At 42.0% G+C, this 27,440-nt stretch overlaps 1 long non-coding RNA gene across 1 annotated transcript; it reads right to left on the minus strand.

Moving 5' to 3' along the window:
• Positions 1–9,949: 9,949 nt before the first annotated feature.
• Positions 9,950–15,492, minus strand: LOC142075949 (uncharacterized). The gene is made up of 3 exons (XR_012671062.1): positions 15,423–15,492; positions 15,129–15,232; positions 9,950–10,017 (listed from the first exon to the last, which is right to left on the minus strand). It is a non-coding gene; the product is annotated as an uncharacterized LOC142075949 (long non-coding RNA).
• Between the last annotated feature and the right edge of the window lie 11,948 nt (positions 15,493–27,440).

A 27,440-nucleotide genomic window follows, 5' to 3' on the forward strand; every position in this document is an offset into this window, starting at 1 on the left:
ATCCCTCAAGAGTACACAGAAATGTTAGTTATACAAGCTCCTGGCCAGATTCTTCTGTGAATGGGGCTGGAGTGAAGCAGAAAAAGAGAATAATTTAATTGCTTGTCTGTTAGGAGGAAAGGAATGGCTACAAGGAGAAAAGCAGGCTGGATAACGATAGCTTTACGTCTTCAAGCAAGGAACAAAAGCAGAACAAGCCTTCTGGCCTCTGAGCTTCTGCTTTTTTCCCAGGGTACAGGGATTTCAAGGAAAGGAGCACAAGCAAAATGAAGAGCCCATGGGATGGAGAACAAATAAGAAAGAAAAGGCATTAAATTTGTTCACAGTTCTGCAAACTACCATTTCATTTTAAATCAAATCCTTTTGAAATGCAAAAGGAGAAATCAGGAACAAGAAGGCATTTAAATTGAATTAAGCTGCCAAAACAGCATGAGATCCGTAAAAAAACTGCACGGGTGTGAAAACACTGCAGCAAGAGTCTGACAAACTGCCGTGATGAAAGAGAACGGGACTTTGTCTCCTGATCCCAAATACATGAGCTATCACGATCCTGCCTGTCATCTGGTGAGGTCAAGAGCCTTTGTCTTCAGTCATTACTTTTCTACTACTTCTATCGCTCTTAGCTTCTAACAGGAGTTATTTAAATTGGTGTGGTATTTACCCAGGCACAAATGATAACCATAGAAACATTTTCGTCTTCATAGGCTCATCTGTGTGGTACGGAAACCTGATGTGCTGGAAGTAAAGCTGTGTATGAAAGCTAACATTTAATAAAGTTCTCTGTACTACATATGGACTATTAATACTTTATGCATCCCTATGAAAATGCAAACAAGAAATTAAAAAAATAGTCTCTCTTCAAGGAGGAATAAAAAGCTCATAATGCTGGCAGGCAATAAGCTGCCATACGGTATAATAAAAAAATTTTCTAAGCCTAAGTGTTCCAGCTGATTGCAATAGCCTTGCATTAAAGAGCTTTACATGGCAATACAATGCTAAACCAGACAACTTATTATTATTATTATTATTTTAAATACGCAAATCAGCTGCTAGACAGCAGCAGATAGCTCAGAGAACCGAATAACAATGGCATTTTAAAGTTATAAAATCATTTATGTTCTAGAGAATCTCAAAACACTTTACCAACTTAGGGATTATTTTATTCATTACAGGAGTGAAACCACCTTTAAGGAAACTAAACATACCCTTCACAATTAGCAATGAAGAAGACAGAAGTATAAGCAATTTCTCTTTGTGTTCTGTAAATATTGGCATGGTTAGTTCTGAATAGCTTTAGTCACACTGCTGTAAATATAGTAAACTCCTCTTAATCATGAAATACATAATGAGGAAAAACACTTAATTAGTGTATCTCCCTCAGAAATTATTTACCTAATGAGAGGCAATTGCAGTGAATGCTGCTTAATCGGAACAGTATTAGCATATATTCCACGCCATGGTACGTGCTCAGGCATTACCAAGGATTTCTGTGGTGGTTAACCAGGTGTTGAAATAGTTGCAAAATTCTAACTTTCCATCGATACACAAGTTGCCAAAAAAGACAGAGTTTAAGTGAATAGAATGTGATTTCTGTTCTTGCATTTTTATTCAAGTGTAGTATTTTATGTCAGCTGTCTCCCTAATTCTACAATCAGAGACTTAAAAACTGAATGCTAGGAAGTATTTGTAATTTCTTCTATTTGGGCAAACACCATAAATTCCAACAGGCAATTACAGCACTTACTCGCACAGCCATAGAAACTGCACATGCAAACGGAACATGGGTCCCAAGTCTTCACAGATGATTATTCTCAAAATCTCTTATAACCATAAAAGCCACTTAATTAGGACTCCAGGATATCTAATTAGATTTCCCAATTACCAAGCTACAAATGTACCCCAAACCAGCTGTAAGTCTGGTGGGGAAAAAAAAGATTGCAGGCATGTTGCCTTATCCTCTCTCTGCCTGCAGCTGCCCAGTGACGAGCTGAAGGCTGGGTGGTACCGCTGTTCACTTGTGGGTCTGTGGCACGAGACAAGGTGACGGGGTCACCTGTTCACCCGGCGAGGGGGCAGAGGCAAACCAGGCAACCACGCTTCTGAAGCAACAGGGTGCTCAGTGCCAGCTAGAGGTGGGATTTTTTCTGGTGAACTAGTAGTCTTTTAGGCTATAAAGGCAGTCTGCCTCCAAAATGCATTTTTAATACACACTTCTGCATTTAGAGCCAGAATCTTACCCCATTTGCAGTCCTGCTACATTTTTGGAGAAACACTTCTAAGAAAACTGCGCTGCAGGAACTGGCAAGATGAACCTGAACTCAGCTGCTCCCTCTTCTACACCATACAATGAGTTCAAGATAGTTTTCCAAAGGCTAGATGGAGCTGCCAGAGATCAAACGAACCTTATCTAGCACTGGGATTCGAATGGCTGTGTCTACACTGTACAGCCTCCGCACTCTCAGCAGTCATTTGGTCCTCTCAAGGCCAAATCCTCATTCACGTTGTCATGGCACTGGAGATCACTAGGGGTCAACAGTACCCCAATCAGGCTGCCATGAGAATTATTAAGGTCCATACAGACCACACCGACCCTTCAGGTCATGTCCTTGGGCAGTGTGGACAAATACACAACCTGGAAAATCCTTGGCAGATGCAATCCAACTTTACCAAGCTACACCCTTTGATGGAGAGCATCGGGGGCACCAGACAGCACGCTGCCCCACAGATCCCACGCAGGGTTGTTTCACAATTGGAGCAGGCAGTGCATCTGTGAGCACACAAAAACACATTTCAGAGCCGTCCCTGCTGTCCCAGTGCCACAAAATCCTTCTTTCTTACTCAAAAGTAAGGATAATAAGTCCATGGGATGTCATGGCCTTACCTTCTCTGCGCCTCAGACCACTCTATCCACTTGATGGTCAAATGCATGAAGTTCATATCTATGACACATTCTCCTCTCAGTCTCACCTGGTGTCTGCCCATCTCCATCATCCAAAGTCCACTACCCAGTACTGACTGGGCTGCCAGGCTGCCACTCTCAAGTGAGATGGCTTCTCAGGGCCAGGGGCTGGCTTGCACGGTATCTTCTGGATGAAAGCAGGCAGAGAGGGGGGAAGGGAGGCACAGGCTTGGCACTGCCCTTGCATGGAGAATCTCTCTCTATCCATTTCACGATCAACACCGTATGCCAGGAACAGGGCCAGCTGAATCCTTGCCTAATCCAATTTGCTGCTGAAGCAAGGGTCACCCATCCTTGTCCAGAGACATCTCCAAAGTGCTCACATTGCAGTCAGGAGAGACTGCTACAAGAAATATGTCTATAGGAAAGAGCCAAATGTTCCCTTTATCCTGAAAATAATTTGGATAATATTCTCTCCTGTCAGGATGTGCTGAGTGCACGTGGTGATGGCTCCTTGTGTTCAGCACAGGCCTATGTCTGAGGAAGGCCACCCCAGACCTATACTGAAACATTTCAAAAGCCAGATCCCACATGACTTCAGCTCTGTGCAAGTGAAAGCTGAGGACAGACTTGTGATGTTAAAAGCACCGCTGTGCCCATTGGGGTTGCTATTTGTCACCCAGGAGAATCAGCTGCCTGGACAGATGGCCCTCAGACTGTTGCTTTAGAAGCCAAACTGTGGATTACACACTAAAACAGGAGATGGTCTTTTCTGCCCGTTGTGACTTCTACATGATGGCAGGACTCTGAGGCATCCTCTTCTTTGCTCACAACTCCTGCAAATAGGAAAATATATTTTATTTTCGTCCTGCAGACTAACAGTGTATTCTTTTTTCTGGCACAGGTAAGGTGTGTATCACTTTTACATGTGTTTTGCCTCTTGACGAGGTGCTCTGGGGAGCAATCTGAATTGCCACACCATCGATCCCTGAAGGGCTTTATCCTTACACTTCCAGTGCAGTGACCTAGGCCATCTTCCCGGTGGCTGCTGAGTTCAGCTGACCCCCAAACAAGCACTTCTTCCATGGCAGAGGCAGGGTAGGCTCCCAGATCTCCTCACTCTTTTGCTACAAGGTGCTGGTAGATTTGTGTCATAAGTCAGTCTGTCCCACACAGATGGACCAAAAGCAGACGATGTGGGGCAGAACAAGTATCAGACATGCTTTGCCAAGGCCCCAGGGGATAGATATTATCTATCTATCTATTACTGTGCAGTGTGCCATAGGGTATGTCTGGAGTCACCTTCAGGGTATGGATATAAACAAAGACTGAGCTCGTCTTTTAGGAGCAACCTAACAGACCAGCATGAACATAGATGTTAATGCTGCAAATTGCGAAACTTCCAGCATCCCTTAAGCATTGCAGCCCATTAACAACTCCAACACCCAATAGACCTTATAGTTCCTTTATTTTCATGTAATTTAAATTATGTGTGTTTAAGTAGATGGCTTTTACTAGTAGCTGATAACATTGAACAGATGAGAAGCATTATGTAAAAGCCCAGAAAAGCCCAGAAGGGGGATACTAAAGAGAGAGTAAACGTACTAGAAGAACGATTACCATTGTTCTCTGTCTCTTGTGCAGTTTATATTACCTGGAGTAGTCACACGAAGTATGAATAGCTTTAGCTTTTTTATATTGGGATGTTCGTGTCTCTGGGGATCTTCTGTTTGACCCTGCTCTCCCTTCTTCAGCGACATCCTCCACAGAAATTACTTCGGGCATCCTTTCTGATTTGACTACCCCATGAAAAGAGTATCAGAAATCTAACGCTGGGAAGAATTTCAGAGTGGTTATATTTCTGGACTGGCAGCTTTCCAAGAGTGCCTGGGAGCACACTTGCTGGAGGAGGAGAAAAAAAAAAGCAAAATGGGGAGAAAGAAAACAAGTTTATTATACAACACACATATTCTCATCCTACAGTGCTGTCTGCAATACATCTGCTTGCTTCTCAGCAGCAAGTTTGCAAAGCAAGGAAAGTGCACATTAAGGAAATAACAACTTGGATCTGATTTCAAGTTTCAACTCTCATTTTAGATACTGGTATTACAAAGTAAAAGGCACACAGAATCATTTGCAATTTGGAGACACTTGCAATCCACAGGATTGCAACAGGATAGACAGAGTTCTTCAAAGAAAAAATTACATTTATTTAATTACAAATCTCCTAATATCATTGGCTTTAGCAGTCTATCTGTAGTAATAAATTTTCTACCGATGATTTTCCTAAAGAGAAAGTAACGTAATTCACTTGAAGCAGGCTGAAACATGGGAGGACTTTCTGTCAGGTGCAGGAGTTGTTTTATTCCCTGGCTCCACAAGTGTAAGTGATGCAGTAGGTACAGTCTGTTACAGTGTAGATGAGGCCCTTAGGGACATGGTTTAATGGACATGGTGTGTTAGGTTGACGGCTGGACACGATGATCTTAGAGGTCTTTTCCAACCTTAATGATTCTATGATTCTATGAGTACCTCTTATTCCATAGTGCTTGCTTCTTTAATTCTAAAAAACGAAGACTTGTTGCTTAGGAGTTAGGTAACTAGCAGGTATTGTGTTTGCAGGTGTGTAGCATTGTTAGACCCTAGTAATGATTAACCTTGAAATTAAGAACCATAAATGAACGTGGTCCAGACACGGCTCGGAGACAAACCTCGACCTTAAAAGGAAAGAAAGGAACGGGTTCATGAAGAATTTACTACCCTACCAACCACCAGAGACCACTCGAGACCCTCAAGAAGACCCTAAAGACTTCAGTGCGCATGTGTCTAAGATGATGTCATATTATAATTAGTTCTCGGAAATTTAATGAATATGTAAAAAAGAATCTTAAAATATGTATGAGAAGCATAGATATAAGCAAAAAGGTAATTAGACCAAGTGTGCTTGATTTGTGGCAAGTCCACCGAGCACCCAGGCCTGAATAAAACAATATCTCTCCTGAGAGTGTGGAATTGGTTACTTGCACGCCAGGCACGAAGCAGCTTTTTGGACAACATAAGTCCAATCCTGAGCACAACACTGAGCTCCTTTGCCCTGAGCTTTTCCATTCTTCATGCAGGAATACTGATGCTTAAATAGGTCTTACAGAATTGCTGTAGTCTTAGCATTTGGCATACGCCATTAAATCTCCTGATGGGAGGCAAGGTGCTAGAACAAAAATATTAGAAATGTTTACTCATTGCGTATCAGAAAACATTGATGTTACACATTGTAATATTCTAGTAGTCCATTTAAAACTGTTCTATCATGAACTCAGGAGGATTCTCTGTTTTTTGGGACTAGCTCATGAGGTTCCATCCTTCAAAGCTATCATTTAGATTTGGGTTTCTAATAAACTTGAAAATATACAGCATTTTGCCTCATTTGGGTCTAAGACCTCAGCTGGGAAATTGAGTGTGAATCTGATGTGCTCTGGAGTACTTCGGTGTTCAAGGCACCACAAAGGCAGAGTGAAAGACGACTGCAACATATTATGATCTTACTGCAATAGCATGAGAGACAGGCAGAAATAAAAAAACAAGGTTTCTGCACCTTTAAGATGTCAAATTACTGATTTCTCCTCAATAAGTAGAAGAACAGTTCTAGCTAGAAGCCTCCAAAAACAAGAGAATCATATAAGTCATGTCTGCCTCACACTGTGGAGCGAAGCATAGATGACAGAGTGAGTAAAAACCACACTGGCTTCAGAGGCCAATACAGGATAACTGCTGTAGCATAGTTTTTTCCCTAACCCATTAGTTTGGGCACGGTGCCATGCTGTGGTGGTGCACTCCTCCCCCCTCTTTTCCTCTGGGCTACGATACGATCTCAGAACCTTCTGTTAAGCTTTAGCCATTGTGTACGAGCCGGGCGGGGGCGGTTAAGCGTCCCTTGGCCCTACCAAACACTCTTGCATGGCTGAGGTGGGGAACAACACTGATCGTACCAGGGACACCAGCTACATGATCAAGGTAGGGAACAGAAACAAGAGATAATTCGTCATCTCTGACAGCTCTGAAGCTTTCCCTACCTGGATCATAGTTCACGTGGAACAATATCATTGTTACTGTGAAACAATACCATAATTACTACTCTGGACCACCTCGGATAGTAGCCAAAATGGAAATTTACTGATGACTAAAGCCAATCATCTTGCAAACCTATAAACAGCGGTACCGAGTGAGACTCTTTGAGGTCTCCTGGACTGCAGCGGGCTATATCCAGAATCTCCCTCTGGGTGGGACGCCTCTCAGAGTCCGCAAACTCGAATTTGCGATACTCGGAGGATTCCCGAGATTCTGGGCTGAGACGCTCCTCGGTGCTCAACTCTTAGCCCATTGGGAAATGCCAAAGCATTTAACGTGAGTATTTCACGGTACTCAAGGGGAATTTTTAACAGGTATACCTTTATAAATTAACTAACTCTAGGCCTTTCGTTTAGCTTTGGTACCATATCCATATGCATATATATATATATGTATTGATTGATCTAGATCTTTTTGCGCACTTATCCGTGCAGTTATAATCTGTAGTTATATATGTATTGATTGATCTAGATCTTTTTGCACGCTTATCTATAAAGATACTAACAAGTATAACCTGTAGTTAAGTTGTTTTAATCTTTGTAGTATTTGTAGCAACTTGACTAATTCTTTGTGCAGCTGTCAAATTGATCAATGTTTAAGCATTGTAAAACTCTAAGTTGCTGCTAAAACCCTTAACCCTTTAATCATAAACCGTTACCCAGGTCTGAGACTAAGGGTAGATCCAGCCACACCTAGGCTGCTTTTTGAGAAGGAGCTTAGAAAACAAAGGGGTCTACTCTGAACCTCTTGACCCAACAGGAGGGCCTTCCTATCCCTTTCTGTATTAGACATAAACCGTTGTCGAAGTCTGAGACTAAGATTGGGTCCAGCTGGATCTCTTCTGAACCTCGTGACTCAATGGGAGGGTCCCCCTTTTACCTTTTTACCTTTTTACCCTTTAACCCTTTTACCCCTAATCTCTGTACAAATCATTCCAACACAATTCTAATACGATTTTCCCCTGTGTAACTTAATCTGTGTAATAAGTAATAGAGTGAACCTTGCCATCAAATTCTGTTAAGTCACATTTCTATAAATTTCTATTAAAATCACCCTTTGCCAATACCTTGCCAGTGATTCTTTACGCGGCCTTAAAACCACCCATTCGTGACACATGCTCACACAGGTGAATAGGAACAAGGTTTTACATCCAAGACGTTATATGCTTTCAGGAACAAGGCACTACGTCCAAACAGTGCTGTGATGCACTTCGTGATGTTTATGTGCACTTGATATCTTTATACCTTTATACCCAACAAAGGAGTTTGCTGCTGCAGAACAAAAGCAGGCTTCACATAGTGCATCGGATGTTTTTATTATGAAATGTTGTGCTGGAACGAATGGAGCAGTGTCTCACAAAGGTGAAAATACACACCACCCCGGGGAAAAGATGTCCTCATTTTCCAGCTCCATCCAAGCTTTTCTTCTCTTGTAAAGAGACTCTGTTGAAAACGAAAGACAAAGAAATCATTGTGGGAGATAATACACTTTTAAAATTTAAAGCGAGCAGGAGGGGCAGTCAGCTACCTGCTGAACCACACCTGGAAAGCCTTCATCTGAGATCAAAGATAAAAGCCAGTACTCAGCCAGGCTTCTTTTACAAGCAGCACTGTGGTCCACTCAGCATGCTTACCCCACAGCAACAAGGAGCCCAGCACCCAAATAGAAATGGAAGCAGTATCAAGCAGAGGAAGTTCTAGTAAGAGTCCATGAATTTGGGAGCATTGTTTAGAGATGCTTTAGCAAATGGATGCTTTCTCAGGAGGTGTAGGAAGGAACATACTCTTGTACCTTCTGCAGTGCATCTGTGGTAAATAGGACATCAATGCAGGCGTAACTTGTTCTCTACAGCTCTATAGCTTGCTGTCTTTGAAGTCTTAGGTGCAGTTTAGCCCAAGAAGAATAAATGACAATGTGGCATATTTATATGTGTATATATATATACAGACTTATGTATATATGTACATACAGATATTTAAAGACTTAATATATTAATGCAGTCCTGGACATAGAAAACTTCAGATGTCCTGTAGGCACACATGTGGGTTGTAACTCTTCATAGGAACATAGTGTTATTCAGCTAGTGGAATTTTAAAATTTCAAGTCTGTGGATCTGTATATAAAAAATATATGCAAGTTTAAAAAATATTCCAGTGTCTTCTCTTTTTTTGGTTATAAATGTGATTTGGAGGTAAAATCCTTGTATAAACAACAGAAATGGATTATCATACATGTGTGACTCTCCTCATATTCTAGATTCAGGTTTTCAAAGCTCTAAGAAACCTCACACAATTGTCATTTTTTTAAAAATCAAATGTGAAAGAATAATTTCCCATTTCTCGCATAACAGGAGAAAATGTCAAAAACTCCTATCACTTACACATGCCAAAAAGATCCATGATGCAGTCCTGAAGAAGCAATGGACCTTCAATATGCAAAAATGTTGATTTCTGTTATGACATTGCTCTGCAGAGCTAGAACTACAAATTTTGAAAAGACTATTTTGTTCTGCCAAAAATCAGAAAGACGATACGGAATAACCTGCAGGCTTTTTAGAAGACATTCAGAGCCCTCTTCTTCAAAGTACCTCTGTAGGAGCCAAAGCATCTGCTTTTAGAGTCACAGAAATGGAAAATGCTCCCACTATTACTATATATCAGTGTAGAAGTGCCATAAGGAATCCGCTGCTTCTCCTATAGGATATGCAATGTATATAGGAATGCACCAGGTAGTCTGTAGATTGCAGTGGTTGACCAGAAAGCCATGATACAGCTTGTTTCAGTATTCGTTCATATGACACACTCTAGAGCTGAAAGACAGGAATTTAAACCAGATTTGGGTTTGAATCCAACCTTTCGCAGAGCTGAGGCTCATCTCTGGTCAGAACAGAGTGTTTTCAGTATCTCCATAGCCACTTTCATTGCTGCAGGGGTAAATCCTCGGCTCACTCTCAAGAAGCCAGGAGCCTCCAGTGGAAGACTGGGTGATTTCAACTACAAAGAATGGCAACAGTTCAGTGCCTCAGCCAGTCAACGAGGCTGCTACTTATGCTTACAAACACAGACTAAGATACCATAGGAAATTTGTATGTGAATTATTTCTTTCCATACACTTGTATATCTGATAGGAGCCTAAATGAAATAACACTATTTGTAACGTTACATTATTGGGAGTCCTGGTGGACATCAAGTTGAACATAGGTCAGCACTGTGCTATGGTGGCAAAGAAGGCTAATGGTACCCTGGGCTGCATGAGGAGGAGTGTTGCCAGCAGATCGAAGGAGGTGATCCTTCCCCTCTATTCAGCACTGGTGAGGCCACACTTGGAGTACTGTGCCCAGTTCTGGGCTCCCCAGTACAAAAAAGAGATGGAGGTACTGGATAGAGTCCAGCAAACAGTCACTAAGATGATGAAAGGACTGGAGCATCTCTCCTAGGAGGAAAGGCTGAGAGAGCTGGGATTGCTCAGGCTGGAGAAAAGAAGGCTCGGGGGGAATGTCATCATATTGTACACACATCTGAAGGGAGGGTGTTTAGAAGATAGAGCCAGACTCTTTCCAGTGGTGCCCAGTGACAGGACCAGAGGCAGTGGGCACAAACTGAAACATGGGAGGTTCACCCTCAACATCAGGAAACAATTTTTTACTGCGAGGGTGACTCAGTATGGGAACAAGTTGCCCAGAGCAGTGGTGGAGTCTCCATCCTTGGAGATCTTCAAAAGCCATCTGGACATGGTCTTGGGCAGCATGCTCTAGGTGTCCCTGCTGGAGCAGGGGCATTGGACCAGATGACCTCCAGAGGTCCCTTCCAACCTCAACCACACTGTGATTCTGTGATTCTGTGATGCTGTATTTTGTTCTGGCAAAACAGCAAAAGTAATTAACCATATGAAAAGTTTCAAGTAAGGAAAAAAGTCAGAGGTAAATTTTAGTATTATTAAAAATAGCATCAGAGTTATCAGAGTTATCCAATACATTGACTGGAAGAAGTGTACCATGGCTATAAAATTTTACCAGAAATGGCAATACAAATTGGTAAGAAGACCATAAAATGGCTTTCAGGTTCTATTTCTCATATTATCTAAGAGAAAAAAGTAAAACTAATACATGGCACAAAGCTGAGTAGCTCCACACTATCTATCATGCTATATGTTCTGTATCGTCCTTCTGAGATATATTCGCAGACCTCAGATAGATAAGGTCAAGCATTGACTAATGACTTATCAAAACCACTTACAACCCAAAACAAAAAAAGATTTCTGAAAAAAAGAAAGATACAGGAGCTGTACTTCTTCATTTGACATTGCTGCATGCTACTTAACACTAGTTCCCTTAACAGGATGACTATCTTGATACAGTTCTTAGTGGCTAAGGAAACACCTTCACGACAAATGATTTCAAGTAATGGAATTAATAAGAATCTCAGCACATGCAAAAGCCAAAATATCATAGAATCATAGAATCATCGAATCATTAAGGTTGGAAAAGACCTCTAAGATCATCGTGTCCAACCGTCAACCCAACACACCATGCCCACTACACCATGTCCCTAAGGGTCTCATCTACACGTCTTTTAAATACTTCCAGGGATGGTGACTCCACCACTTCCCTGGGCAGCCTGTTCCAAGGCCTGACCACTCTTTCAGGAAAGAAATTTCTCCTAATGTCCAATCTAAACCTCCTTTGGCGCAACTTGAGGCCATTTCCTCTCGTCCTATCGCTAGTTACTTGGCAGAAGAGACCAACACCCACCTCGCTACAACCTCCTTTCAGGTAGTTGTAGAGCACGATGAGGTCTCCCCTCAGGCTCCTCTTCTCCAGGCTAAACAGTCCCAGTTCCCTCAGCTGCTCCTCATAAGACTTGTGCTCCCGGCCCTTCACCAGCTTCATTGCCCTCCTCTGGACACGCTCCAGCACCTCCATGTCCTTCTTGTAGTGAGGGGCCCAGAACTGAACACAGTATTCAAGGTGCGGCCTCACCAGTGCCGAGTACAGGGGCATGATCACCTCCCTAGTCCTGCTGGCCACACTATTTCTAATACAGGCCAGGATGCCATTGGCCTTCTTGGCCACCTGGGCACACTGCTGGCTCATGTTCAGCCGGCTGTCAATCAGCACCCCCAGGTCCTTCTCCTCTGGGCAGCTTTCCAGCCACTCTTCCCCAAGCCTGTAGCGTTGCCTGGGGTTGTTGTGGCCAAAGTGCAGGACCCAGCACTTGGCCTTGTTGAACCTTATACAGTTGGCCTCGGCCCATCGATCCAGCCTGTCCAGGTCCCTCTGCAGAGCCTTCCTACCCTCCAGCAGATCAACACTCCCGCCCAGCTTGGTGTCGTCTGCAAACTTACTGAGGGAGCACTCGATCCCCTCGTCCAGATCGTTGATAAAGATATTGATCCATGAATCTGTACTTGCTTATTGCAATACATATATGAATGGTCTGTGTTCAACAATCTCAAGACAATGTAATTATCTAGCAGCCTACAAGAGACAGAAATTTAACCAAAGTATAAGAGATATGAAGGAAACTGGAACTTGTTAGCTCCTTTCTAATAATTCAGTATTCTCAAACATCTTTCCTGCCTGCCTGTATGTACCACACCAGCTTATATAAAGAAAATGATAAATGAACAAAATCAATCTCTGCTTTTTTGATCTGTCCCTTAGGATAAGTACACAGGCTGCTTTGGACAATAGGGTCATAATTCAACTGGAGTCTTCAAACACTTTCTGTAATTCAAATACAACAACTAAAATTATGATCCCAAGAAGCTAAACTCCAGCTCTGGGTAGATAAGTCTGGATACCTCCAAAATAGCATCTGTTGGAATACTACAAGATGCCTAAATTATAGCAGCACCAGTAAGAATCTGTGAAAGAAAATCAGGAAGCTGTAAAGATAAGTATGAGAAAGGGGAAAATGAGAATATGGAAATAAAACTCAAGTGATTAAAAAAAAAAAGATTTATAAAGTAATGGACTCCTATTGCTAAGGAAACACAGAATTAGGGCCACTCTCATTGTACGTTATCTAATGCCTAATTTTATGCCTGAAAGGAGGCTGATAATGGAAAGAAAATTTGGCTCTGCGAACCAAACACTTCAACCAGTTGTCCTGCATTCTGCACCCACATTTGGTTAGGTAGATGCAGGACTGCAGCCCATAATCTTAATTTGCATCAGATACCAAAAGGTATTCTGCCTGACTTTCATTGCCATTCTCACACAGTGCATGGCATGTGTTCAGTATTAATAACCAAAGTAACGAACTGCCTTCCACCAATGTAGACAAAGGTTTTGATTCTTCTGTTCAGGTCAGTGCTGGAGCCAAAACAGTTCTCTGGCTGACTCCACAACAAAGAAGGATAGATGCTGGCATAAACCAGGCCAGTCAAATATAAAGCTATGTCTATTTTCTACCTATGTTACGTAAGTTTTCAGAGGCACTGAAGTCCTCATCTTGACTTACAGGAAAGAGGAAACCCAAGGAAACCACAAACATCTGTGTGCGTGCTTCTAAGTCTGGCATAAACAAATGTAACCATATTTGGTAGCAAAGAGGAGCGAAATCCAGAGCTGAGAGCTCTGGGAGTGCATTCCCACAGAGACCAGAGAGTCTGCAGCTACTGCAAGTGCTACAGGCTAGAAAGACTTACTGGTATCTGCTAACGGCTGAAAGGGACTGGCCCTGTGACGTGTATTTCAAAAACAACAGTGTGTAATTAGACTATTTTTAAAGTAGTTTTACACTGTGAACACAGGTCTAGGTCTGTGCCATGCTCTGTGCTGACTGCCACCAGCACTCGTCCTAGAGGAAAAAGGAGTCCGAAAGGCAGCCACGATGCCCCAAGACAGGACAACTAAGGAAATTTCACAGGAAAAACCATCTTAGGAATATTCTCAGTGCAGACAAGTCACTAATGCAGGGAAGAATAAAGTGAACCTTCATAATTTACTTCTTTATCTTCATATTGTCTGTCACAATATGAAGTCATGACCAGTCATGATCAAAACTGCAAAAATACCACACAGTTTTCACATAAACACCCTGTGGAAACTCAGTACCACTTGGGCACAGGGGTTCCTCCCTTAACACCACAAGGCTTTCAGCTGGGAAATATTTAAAGTCCAAATCCTCAAAAACACTTACACCCCAAACAGTCACTGCAATTAGCAGGATGCTGATACAGGAAATAATTGTCCATGTCCTGCAGAATATCTAATTCTGGTAAGTGCCAGGAAACACTTGTTTTCAGTAAAGGTTTTAATGACCAAATCACCTCTCAGTTAAAAGATCTCAGACCTAGGCATTTCACAATCTTTAGCAGCAGGGATATCGTAAAACTTTTTTTAAAGTTTTATACATAATACAAAGAGGCATTCACAGAGAGGAAGGGAAGGAGAACTCTGCTGTTAAGTAGCCCCATGTTTCTGGGAGTAAATTAAATGGCTAAATTTACTGCAGAAGCTTAAGAGACATACATTTACTATTACTTAGCAGCAATGATAAAATTTCGGTGACAAATTTTCATTGTGCTCATCCATCCACACTGATCTGGCTTTATCGTTTCAAAGTCTCAGTCTTCTACCGTACAGACAGCTGACCCCATTAACCTCAAAGGGATGAGAACCCACATCAGAGTAACTAGAGGTGGAAACCTCTAAAACACAGAGGTAGGGGGGCTGAACAGAAAAACATGCTGAATTCTTGAACGAATCAAATGTGTTGCGCTCTAAACCAACAAAGTGCACTTCAGGCAGGAAGCAGCCCCTTTCAGTCTGTGCCTGTGCTACCATAGCAGCAGTCTCCATTTTGCAGTATATGACTATTCTGCAAAGAACTCACTTATTTTGTCAGCTTCTCACAGTGCCTTTAGAAGCACATGAACTGACAGCTTTCTGATGTACAACCTCTGTGCGCTGTCCTGGCTTCCATTTCATTCATTCATCCACATGTATACAGTATTAAAACGCATTGTGTTCCATACGTTAGTCAATGGTCATGTATTTTTACCACATTTCTTCTATCAACTATGAGCCCTCCCCCTTCTCCTGAAGGATTCATGTCCTTAGCATGATTTCTGAGCGCATGCCACTGAAGTTTCTTACCACTGATGTCAGCAAATACTGGAATGTCAGTATTTGGGTGGTCCTTTTGCCAACGCAGCGTCCTTGTAATCTCCGGGTGGTCAACTCTGTGCCAGATTTCTCACCTGTGAGGAAAATGCTGATTCGGTCCAGAGAAACAGACAACACAGAAGTCATATGAAATGGATGCTGCTGGGAACAATGTTGCTCAAAATTGAGGTCCTATAAAATACTTTTTCCTAATACGTAAATCTCCCAAGCATACTTCTAAGATTTTTCTCCTGCTCTTTTTCTAAGGACCTTTTGTACACTTACAAACAACAGCAACACTGTCCTGGTTCCGGCTGGGACAGGGTTAACTTTCTTCCCAGTAGCTTGGGGGGTGTGCTGTGTTTTGGGTTCGGTGTGAAAGGAGCGTTGATGGCCCATTGATGCTCTGGCTGTTGCTGGGTGATGCTTGCACCGGGAGGGGGGAGCACAGCCGGGGTGGTGGACCAGCTGGCCAATGGGGTATTCTATACCATGTGACATCATGCTCACTATAAAAACCGGGGGGGGGGGGGGGGCTCCCGGCGGTCGGCGGTCGGTGAGCGGTTGCGTTGTGCATTGCCTGCTTTGTGTATGCTGTTATTGTTGTTGTTCTCACTGTTATTATTACTGTTCTACTTAGTTTTATTTCAATTATTAAACTGTTTTTATCTCAACCCGGGAGCTTTCCTACTTGTGCCCTCCCGATTCTCTCCCCCATCCCACCGGAGGGGGGGGTGATCGAGCGGCTGCATGGAGTTTATTTTTGCTGGCTGGGGTTAAACCACGACAAACACAAAAATTAATTTTCTGCAGCAGAGACAAACCCAGTATTGTTGCATTTCACTCATAGTGGAAGACTAAAAAAAAAAAAAAACAAACTCTAGTACTGGAAACAATGTATTGACGAGACTTTTATTGTCCACATCAAGAGGTGGCATCCTTTTTCCAGTGCAGACATTACCGTTTATGATGTCAGGAAGGATAGTCACATTCCCTAATATCTTCACCAAATCGCATGAGCAATGATGTAACCAAAATACTAGCATTCCTGATTACGTGCTGGGTGTACACCCACACACAGCCATGCCCACCACGTTGTCATTAGCTATGGAGAAGCAACACACGTGACCCTCTTTCAAGATGAGATATGCAGATAGTCCTCGTACCATGGCCAGCCACATACCCCACCCAGAATTTTCCTCAGGCTGGTCTCAAAGTGACTGAGCTGTTTTACTACCTTGTGGCTTCTTGTGCAGGTTGTGAGGAGTCCAGTGGGAAAGTACAGAGCAAGAAAACTTACCCCTTGTAGAGGAGGACCAGGCTAGGGAACATTTCAACAACCTGGACATACACAAATCCATGGGACCTGATAGGATGCACCAATGGATGCTGAGGGAACTGGCCAATGCCATTGTGAGACTCTCAATCATCTTTGAAAGATCACAGCAATTAGAGGGGCAAAGGGTGTTCCTAAGACTGAAAGAAAGCTAATGTCTAGCGACAAGAAGAGGAAGGAGGAGGATCTGGGGAACAACACGCTGATTAGCTTCACCTTTACTCCTGGGAAGGTGATGGGACAAAAAAATCCAAACATATAAAGGACAAGAAGGTACTGGGAGTAGTCAGCATGGATTTATGAAGGGGAAATCATTCCTGAACAACCTGATAGCCTTCTATGATGAGATGAGTGGCCTGATGCATGACAGGAGAGCAGGAAAGGTTGTTTGATCTTAACTTTAGCAGGGCTTTCTACACTGTCTCCCATCACACCCTCCTAGACAAACTGATGAAGTACAGACTAGATAAGTGGACAGTGAGGTGGATTGAAAACTGCCAGAACTGCCAGGCTCAACGGGCTGTGATAACAGTCACAAAGTCCAGCTGAAGGCCAGTTGTCAGTAGTGTACCCCAGGCGTTGATGCTGGGACCAACGCTGTTTAAACTTATCATTAATGATGGGACTGAGTGCACTCTCGGCAAGTTTGCAGGTGATACAAAACTGGGAGGAATAGTTAATATACCAGATGTCTGCTGCCATTCAGAGGGACTTTACAAGCTGGAGAAATGGGCAAACAGAAACCTCATGAAGTTCAACACGCTGGCCATCCCCTCAGCAGGAATAACCACAGGCACCAGTATATGCTGGGGGGTGGCCAGTTGGAAAGCAGCTCTGCAGAGAAGGATCTCTGGGGCCTAGTGAGTGAGTTGAACATGAGTCAGCAATGCACCCTTCTGGCAAAGAAGGGCAGCAGCTTCCTGGGCTGCACTAGGAAAAGCTTTGCCACCAGGTCAAGCAAGTGATCCCTCCTCTCTTCTCTGAACTTGTGAGATACGTCTGTAGTGCTGGGTCCAGTTCTGGGCTTCCCAGTACATGAGAGACATGGAAATACTGGAGTGAGTCCAGTGCAGGGCCACAAAAGTGTTGGGGGACTGGAGCATCCTTCATAGAAGGTGAGGCTGAGGGAGCCTTTCCTTGTGCTGGAACGTTGTAGTAAACGATCTCCAGAGGTGCCTTTCAACCTCAGTGTCTCTGCATTCCTATTCTATGCTTCTTACACCTATGCAGGATAGGACTCAGAGCACTCCCAAAGCAGGTGACAAGAAAAGATGTTGGAAGCTGAGGAGAAAGAAAGTGGCAGGATAGACACTGCATTACCAGTCTGATAATCTCTCACCAAAAAAAAAGTGTGAAGCTGGAGGCCCAGGAGCAGCAAAGGTTCTGCTAGACCAGAACTTCTCCACCTTTCTCTAAGCCCAGCTTTAAAGTGACATGGTAAACAAAGATGAAAATATACAGTATTTTTATCCAGTCAAAGTTATTTTCACATGTGAATAAACATGTTCTTTTAAACATGTTCTTTTAAACAGGATCCTGATTTTCTGCTTCCTTGACCGTTACAAAATCACTTTTCCCATTCACAATACATCTGAAAGTGGATCCAAAAGGCTGCCCAATCCAAGCAGTACTTTTTACACATACTCTTCTCTAAAAGCCAAGCCCTCTCCCTTTCAAAAGCAAGATCCGTTTACAGGAATAATGCAAGGATAGAGAAGATGACAACTAGTCCCAAGACTTACACAAATTCAGGTGTATTGTTTTTTCAAATTTCTGCAAGTCCAAGATTATGGTCAGCATTTACTTATTAATAATATGTTTCTACTGGAGGCTTTCCTGTTAGTTTTATGCATAGTTCAGTACAGGGCTAAAAAATATGGAAGGACTAAATTGAAAAGAGTAGTTGGTAAGGACTGGTGCACAGCATAGCAGAGAGGGATGCACTTTTGTATCTCTGAATTGTTCTGAAAGCACAAAAGGAGAGCTCTGGGTCCTCCAGCTGAGATGAAATACTAAAAAGCTCAGAAAACTATTTCTTGTCAATGCTAGGTAAGATGCAGAGATGTTTCTAATGTTATGCAGACTTCAGGAGTAAAAGGCAGTTCACACAGATATGAGACAGGTAAAAAAACCTCAAAGAAAGCAGATTTTTCAAGCAGGCAACAGCCAGATCTTACTTTATTTTTTCTCTATTTTTCTGTTTCTGAATAAGAGCATATTTTTGAGTGACCTTTCATGAATTATAAGTGATAGTCATTTCAAGTTATGCTTAGGTATAATTTTCTTGAGTGCTATCATAGTTTAAGGGATTCTTCACTGGATTAACTTTACACACAGAAGCAATCCTATTTTACATGTGCATAAAATTACTCAATTCACAGGAGAGTGCCTAAGTTGGTAGGAGGCTTCTTAGAACAAATTTGACTTTGATATCAATCTGCAGTTCTAACATGCGTTTTGTTACAGAACAAACTATTACATTTAGAAATCATACTTAAAGTATTTTTCTGGAACAATCTACATTTTATAAAATAAAAATGAAGCATGGTTTGATAGTTGACTAACAATCTGAAACATCAGCACTCAAGCTGGTTTGGAAAACAGCGAAGGATGAAACTTATTCTGTTGTTAAGATGAACTTGAAAATACATACATACTCACAATTATTTAATGGAGAAATCTTATAGAGACAGAGCAAATACAAGAAACATATTTTGGAAAAACAAGGTATTCAAGACACAACCAGCATCCCAGTATAGCACAGCTATTCACAATAAAAGAGATCTCTACACAAACTCAGCTCAAGTACCAAAAGCAATATCCACCTCTACAGTACCTCTGACACATTTCTGTATCCCATCATGAAGTCATAATTCCTTTTTAGTATGAACTGCAAATCTCTACTTAATACACCAGGAGAATGTTCTGTGAAACCTACCTTCCACACCTGACATTTGGGCTACAGTTCAATGACAAACCTCTTCCCACTTCTCTTGTCTGTACGTAAGCAAGGAATGATTTAACCCCTCTCACATTCATTGCTTTCCTAAGTCTATCTCACACCAACTATTGCATTACGCACAAAATCTTCTTATACCATATTCACGATACACCAAATAATAAACAGAATTCAGAATATCTGTTCGTGCAATGGCTGAGCCATACCAAAGACTTATACCTACTTACCCCCCCATAAGTGTCTAAAGCTTCCCTAGACTTGAAGATAACAACTGCAGATCCCAAAGTGCTATCACAGTTTTTATCTGCAGTCCTGAAGGACTCCGTTACCCTAGATATTCACTTTGCAGATCAGATGGACACATACACATGACTCCTGCCTACAGTCTTGTAGAGGGCATGGTTGGTTGTTTTTCTGTTCTTTTTTATTCCTTTGGAGGCTGCTGCTAATTGACTTGCATGACAGAAATTTCCATACAGGTCCCAAAGATGGAGAATTATCCAGGATATATGGCCAGATTAGCCCTGTTTGCAAATTCTGAAAGCATTCCCATTCATATTTTTTCACCTTTTGACATGTAAAAACTCAGATTAAGAATAGTTCTATTTATAAATCATAACACTAGTTTTCTTTCTTTCTTTACCAAAACAAGTTGTATTTACATTCTTATCTATCACTTACCTAAGATGTAACCTGGAAGGAATACTGAAGTTTTGCAAGATTAACTAAAAATTTGCGCATTTAAGATACGATACATCCTGCCTAAAAGGCGAGAAAATGTAAAAACAGACTGCGTATGCTATACAACAAATTATTTTGTTGCCTTTTCCTGTAGTACACACCACCATCACCATCAGATGCAAGGAAATATAAATTGGAACAGAGATTGCCTCTGGCCTGAGAGCTCTCAAGGGTCTACATAAAGATCACAATGACTGAAAGCATTAGAGGCTCAGGTCCATGCATTTTGCTGTTTCAATACTTCTACAGGGATAATATCCTGTTCATTAAATGAAGACCTCTTCACAAAGGAGAAGCATTAAGTATTGGAGCACCCTGGTTAAACCTCCTGTGATCTTTTCAAAGGGTATTCTCAATTCTTCTCCTGGACCCAGCATCATTTCCTTGGTGTGCTTCTTATAACAATATGGGGAGATTTCAGCTGAAAAATGTTGCTGTTAATATAGTGAATTGATCTTTTCACTGGACAGCAGAATTTGAGCTAGAAAGAAAGTCTTTGTTTTGCCTTTTTTAGTAAAATATCTATTCAGCAAGCAGATGAGGTAGTCCTCATTTCTTCCGCATCACTTCAAAAGGATGTTAGGACCTAAAGCAATCACACTGCAAGTGTGTAATCAGTGCCTCAGTATCTTAAAGTAGGTAAGAATCACTGGAAGAAGCCAAGGGCAAGGTATGACACACATCCCCAGAAAATGTTGTTGTCTATATCCTGTATTCCTAAAGCTGCTGACAGCACATGCTATTAAGAGCAAAAAGAGAAAACAAGATAGCAGTGTTCTCTATCCATTTTAGATATCCAACTGGGAAATCTGAGCAGGGTGTGGGTTCATGTGAACGAGCTGAATGTGAAGGACACGACGTGCGAGAGCTGGATGCCTGTTCGGTGGGTGAGCCAGGTCAGCGGCAGCAGCTGGCATCCCTACCTGCCCGCCCTGCCCTGCTCTTGAGGCTGCTGACATACTGCAGCGGTGGCAGAAGGGCCCACACCTCAGCCTCTGAGCTGCACAGTCCAGTGCTCAGCAGACTCGTAGCAACTGAGATCAAAGCCAGCATCCCATAACACGCTGTGTTACGAGTGCAGCACTTTCAGTGCCGACTCGTGTGTCATTCATCCATCTCTCTTCTGGAGGTGGTCAGAGGAGGGCAGGGGGATCTGGTGCCTGTAGCTAATCAACTCTTGGCTGCATGCCTTTATGCAGTGCAGCCAAAGGAGTTTATCTGAAACTCTAACAATGGTTCAAATTGCTATGACTCCAGATAGTGCCAAGAGCCACACACACAAATACATATAAAGACATTAGAGCATGATCAGCATTTACATATCGACATCCTAAAAGGGTTCTGAAAAACAACGCCCCCATGTGCACAAAGCTGCTTCAAGCACATTATTTAGTAAATGTCAGAGGACATCAGCCGGCTGGCTGATAGTTAGATCAGAAAATATAGTAAGTAAAACCAGATAGCCAGAAAACTCTCCAGTTAGAATAGAACTGGTTATATCTAAAAATGCTGAAAATTAGCAGGACTCGAGATGGGATGAAATGCATACAGAAGGGCAAAATGGAAAAAAGACTAAACCTAAAATGACAGACATGGGCTTTTTGTTATCCTTTATGCACTTAAATACAGTAAATCAATTACAGTTATATTCACTTCGGGATTGAAGTAATATAATGTGGCCTTAATGCAACTGTGAGTCTCAAACCTTTACATCATCATGTTTAATCCCTCAAGAACTGAATACTGATTTTCTCACTCAGGAAAATTATTTTTAAGGTAATTTGGATTTCCTAGTTTGACCACACACATGCAGCAGGCAATGGTGTGAGTTAGAAATCCTTCGCAGCTTTTCATTGCAAGGATGGCCCTGGCGATGAACATTTCTATCAAATGTTCATTTTCCAATGTGATTTAGAGAGATATGAGGAAGTATTCACATCCTGATATGAACACAGCAATTGTGTCTTTTCCTAACACCCTAATACACCCAATCTATGAATGACAAAGAACGTCACAGACTGCCATTTCTGGCTGGAGGGGAGGGTGTTTTTGAGACTGAGTCCTTGCGCACCAACTGAATCCACCTTCCGTAAGCTAGATTACTGAACTCTGCCCCCTAACATTTATGATACTTCAAACATATGCTCAAAACAAGGAATTTGCGTGCCCACACCAAAATCTGCTTTGATGCAGTTCTCTGCCAACTCTGCCTACGTACTGGCTGCTGCTGCTGCACAGCCGTAGCATTTGGGGCTTCTGGCGTAACATACCATTCAGCTAACATCCCTGCATTATTATTTTATTATGCAGAACATCATCAATGCTATATTAACTTTCAAAAATCCTAAATGGGCTCCTTGACACTGCAGTCACAAAAAATTACTATCTTAGCAATTACTAAGTGCAGGCACACTTCAGAAATTTGTAAAAGAGGTTGCCAACAATTTGAAAGAGCCTGTTTCTATATTTGCTAAGTTACAGCAGAGCTGCAAAATGCCCTTAGGCACAGGCAAATAAAACTATTACAGACTGCGTCAATGCACCTCTGTAAGAACTACCTACCTCTTTGCCTACTTCACCCACTAGATTTTTGTCCTATCTAGCACAGCTAGCCAACATATGCTGCATTTAACCTCATTCTCTGCCTCCTACTTGCACAGCTAAATACAGAGGGCTTGGCTATAGCTGCTGCTGCCGCCGCCTCTACTTTCAAGAGGAGGATCAAGGTGGATGAGATCATAGTCTCTCTCAGAAGCAAGAGCTGCCTTTCACATCCTCCTCAGTGGCATCAGAAGCAGGAAGCCCAATTTCTGAGCTCTCAGCTGGCCATTTGTTCCAGCTACTTGTTTTGAGACAGCTTTTGGTTGTGTTTGGTCTTCATGTTTGGTTTGTTCAGATTCACTTTTACATTGCTGAGAAGCCTGTAATCAGCCCAGCAAGGACAAAGCGGGATGGAAGAGAGAACAGAACAACCATGTGGCTGCAGCCCATCAAGTGAGTGAGGGCACACTGGGTGCCCTGAGTGCTGCTTGTGGAGGAGAGAAGGGCAAAAGAAGCCAATGGCCTTTCTACCTCCTTCTGCCATTCAATGTCTTTGTATGTCTTCTAAGCAGCTGACCTTTTCTGCAGGTATTAATGCTATCCACATTCAGCAAGTCAGTGTCTGGCACAGAAAACTGAGTAAGTACAAAGGTACTCATGTGAGCAACGCCTACAGCCCCAGCAGATTCAATGAAGGTATTCAGGCATTTAAGATATTAATGTGACTATTTGTCAGATGAAATCTAAACTGAGATTGGTTTGAAATTTGATGTAGCAGTGCCTCAGCATGTATCTGTCAGATTTAGAGAAAAATTAAAACAGCAGGAGTCAGTTAAAAAGTGCCAACACCTTCACATTCCCAAATAATATCTTTTAGATACCTCTTTGCTCACAATACATATGCTTAAAATGTGTATAGATTTACAATATCTTTGTATAGCCTTGGAAGATATTTTCTCTTTACCAAACAGAACTCACTTCTTACAACAGCAGTGTGCTTGTTAGTGTAATGTAATCCCAGAGCAGAAAGAATACGTTGTCAAGGCTAACATGTTCATGATCACCTTGTTCATAAATCTGAAAGTAACATTCTGCCTAAGATCAAGATTCAGACCAGCACAAGGCTACTCCAGCTGTACAGATAATTACAGGCTGTGCAAACTTTGCACACAGTAGCTGTCAGAGGAATTACACCAGTGCACACGGGCAGACATTTCTGTTAGGGCTTTCATTACTTGAGCATTCTTTCTACAGAGTAAGTTTTTACTGCAACATTTCTGGCATAACAAAGGAAAAGCTGCTACCTCTTATCCTATTAAATTCTTCTCCAACCTGCTATTATCATTACATTTTATGCTCCTGTAATACGTTTTTCAATCTCAAAACATTTTAAAAGATTAACACAAACTCTGCCCAAGATAAAATCACATATGCCCAAAACATTCTGGGGCAACCCCAGAAATGAATGCCACCAAAAGTTGGCAAAAATCAAGAAGGAAGAGTACAATTCTCCAGACAAGAACAAATGACGTGCTTTTTTACAACTGCATGGAGATGAATACAAGTTTTGCAAAAAATAAGGGGACGTTCTGGCCACACAAAAGTCTGTGAACTCCACTGGGGTCAAAAATTTACCCAGCAGTGGTAAACTGGCTGTTTTCTTCATTGGATCAGGCCAATGGCATCACCCTATCTGCAGCATTGGTTAAGTATTGACCCAAACTCATTGCCTTTATCTCCTTCTGCAGCACTAAGGTATGCAAGTTTGCAAGCTCTGCCATGCAACTATTTCAATACCTCAGCACCGCTCAGGTTAGTCGATCTGAGTTGATCTCATCATTATCAGGCAGTACTTCACAGTCTCTCAACAGCAAATTGCTCCAGCCTGCTCCAAGAGCCATCTGGAGAGTTATTTGTAAACTGCATGCCTGTTCATGTGGCAGCACATCAAGCAATAAACAAGTGTTAATTCTTTGCTGGATTTCTTTTAAATTGTTTGACGTGCACTTAGTCTTGTGATAAATATTAATGACAGAACAGTCTAACTACCTAACAATAGTCTGTGAATATTTTAAGCAATTAGTCTTTCTAATTGCATTCATGAAACTTTTAGTAGGTGCATCAGAGATTCTGCTCTTCTGAGATAGAAGGCAGGCTTTCCATTATGGTATCTAAGTTTTTAAGTCATTATTTGGTTAGAGGTTCTGTAAAATTGCATTTTGTAACTGTAATCTTTTTACAGTTTTCAATACAGATCACACAGATTACAGCTGCAGTTTACTAATGGTTGTTGCATGCAAGGGGAAGGATTGAAATCAGGATGCTCTCTGTAGCTCCAGTATTAGAGATCTAGGAAGAGGAAAAAAGTGTAACTGTGATTTTAAAACCTCCCTAACACCAGGTATTGGACTGAATTAAGATCTACATAGCACCTGGAAAGCATACTCCATTACGGTTTTCTCTATATAAGAACAGCAAAGCTATGCTTTAAAAAAAAAACAAAAGCCATCCTCTTTCCGTGTCCATTTTCCTAGCCAAATTTGTCTGAAGTAATTCAATTCATGGCCTATCAGGGGAAAAAATCCACTCACTTGTTTAAGCTTCTTTGCATTAGTGAAGAGAAGCAGTTCTTAATGGAGAGATTCCCTGGTGACTGCTCCCCTTCCTTTTCAGAGCTGGATGACCCCTGCACGTAAACACCATCCAACAAATTGCAGGCCCTGTATGTAGGAAAGTGATGTTAGGAGAGTATTTAAGTACCATTAACTCCTTCTGTAGGCATTTGGCAGCCAGAAAGTAAAAAAGAGCGAGTGATCAAATCAGTCCTCCACCAGACCACCAGAAAATGCCCTACTGGAGTTAGCAATGCTGATCTCACCCTCCTGGTTAATAAGGAAGCATGCTGGAGTCCCATTCATCAAAAACAGGAAACTCTGGGCAGCACGGAAGTTTTACTTTAGTAACAGTAGTGAGAAGAAGAAATTTTAGCTTCATAAAGATGCTGCAGAAATATGATCCCATTACAGTTTTGTAGCAATTCAAAAGGCAGGGCTCTCCTTCTGAAAGTTTAGCTCCATGCTGTGCAGGATCTTCTTGAATGCTGATGTTGCTTCATCCACCATCCAAAAAAGCCAGCATCCCTTTTGCAAGAGTACTCTCACAACTGCCATGTACAGGAGCACATCCTCCCTCCCTCTGCTGTTTGGGACCTCTGCTACATCAGCCGCCGGCCTTCTTTGTCCTCTCTGAGAGAGCAAGGTTCTTTCTCCATCCTTTGCAGCCTTTTCTTCCTGTAGTTGCCTGCAGCTTTTTCGATATTGACTTGAAAATCTGACACTTTCTGGACTTCTTAAAGTCCCTTTTAGCAAAAAAATCCAGTTATGCTGTGTTTACAGGAAGCAGATGCTGATTTGCAGCTATTTTCAGTAGTAAGCTACATTTCCTTTTATTCTTTCAGGGTCTTGAATTGAAAAGAGATCTCTGAGACAACTCTGCTTTCTAAGTCAGTCAAAAACAACACATGCTGGCTTGATCAGCTACTTCACTGCAAAACTATAAAGGCAATTTATTCTCACTTACATATCATCATGATCACAGCTCACTGCTGTATCATTACCAGCGTAAGTTCAAGAAGTATCAGTTCAAAAGAGCCAGCAGCAGCTCTATCACCTGTCAAGTGGCCACCAAAAGAGCCCCAGAGATGTTTTTCATGATATATCTTCCAAAAAACCAGCATTTTACAGTCATTTTGAAGAAAGTCTTGAGCAGTATTTCCAGGAGGTCACTGAATTTCCAGTCACAGAGGGAATATTACTGCCTTGAAAAATGCACCGTTAGCATCTGCAGTCAGAACTTCCTTTCTTTCTTGAGCCAATGCTATTTCAGACACTCAAACCCCTACTTACTCTCAGCTGCATTTCCCTAGTTCACGCTCCTAATGCCCTTTACCATCTGCTTTGGAAGTGTGTGAAGATAACCCATATAAAAGCACTCTTAGGAGAAAATTTAAAGGAAAAGAAAAGGAGTCCAGATGGGAGACAGTGAGGAAGTTGTTATGCGGTAAGTTAATCTCCAGCTCAGGAGGCTCCCTAACTTCAACGTCATATATCTCACCTGAAAGACAGGGTGAGGGATACTTATAACTGCCTTCCAGCGCCTCTTGTGCATGCTCACAGGTATTGGGAGTGGGCTTTTGTCATGTTTGGTACAGAGGTTGATTCAGCCTCTCCCTGATATGACCACACTTACAGGAATGGATATCAGACTCTGTGCTTCCCAGCTCCGGGATAGATGTGGTCAGTAAGCACAGGGATGATTTGCAAGGGAAAGAAGGGTAGAGTGTGGAAGAGGAGAATGGAAACAGACCAGTCCTAACTTAGTTTGGTAAGACAGGGCATCGTAAGAGGGTGGGGAGGCTGTTAGGAATGTTGGGTAGGGACTTCGGTATGAGAAAACTGGAACAGTGAAGTTTGTTGCCTGACAGACAAATACTTTGTTTGTTCTCAAATCACAGACTCTCAACTTTTGCAATATACAAAATCAATGTAGCCTTGGTTTCCCTATGATTACATATTGAATTTTCAGCTGCATTTTGCATTAAATTTCTATGGTGAATGAGTAGTTACAAAGGAAGCATATAGATGCAAGAAAATCTCTTTGATGAGCCAGTCAACAGAGTGCCTCAAGAGTCAGCTTACAGAAAATGTGAGATTTCAGACAATGTTGC

The sequence above is a fragment of the Calonectris borealis genome, chromosome Z (assembly GCF_964195595.1).
Source record: "Calonectris borealis chromosome Z, bCalBor7.hap1.2, whole genome shotgun sequence".
Classification (NCBI taxonomy): Eukaryota; Metazoa; Chordata; class Aves; order Procellariiformes; family Procellariidae; genus Calonectris; species Calonectris borealis.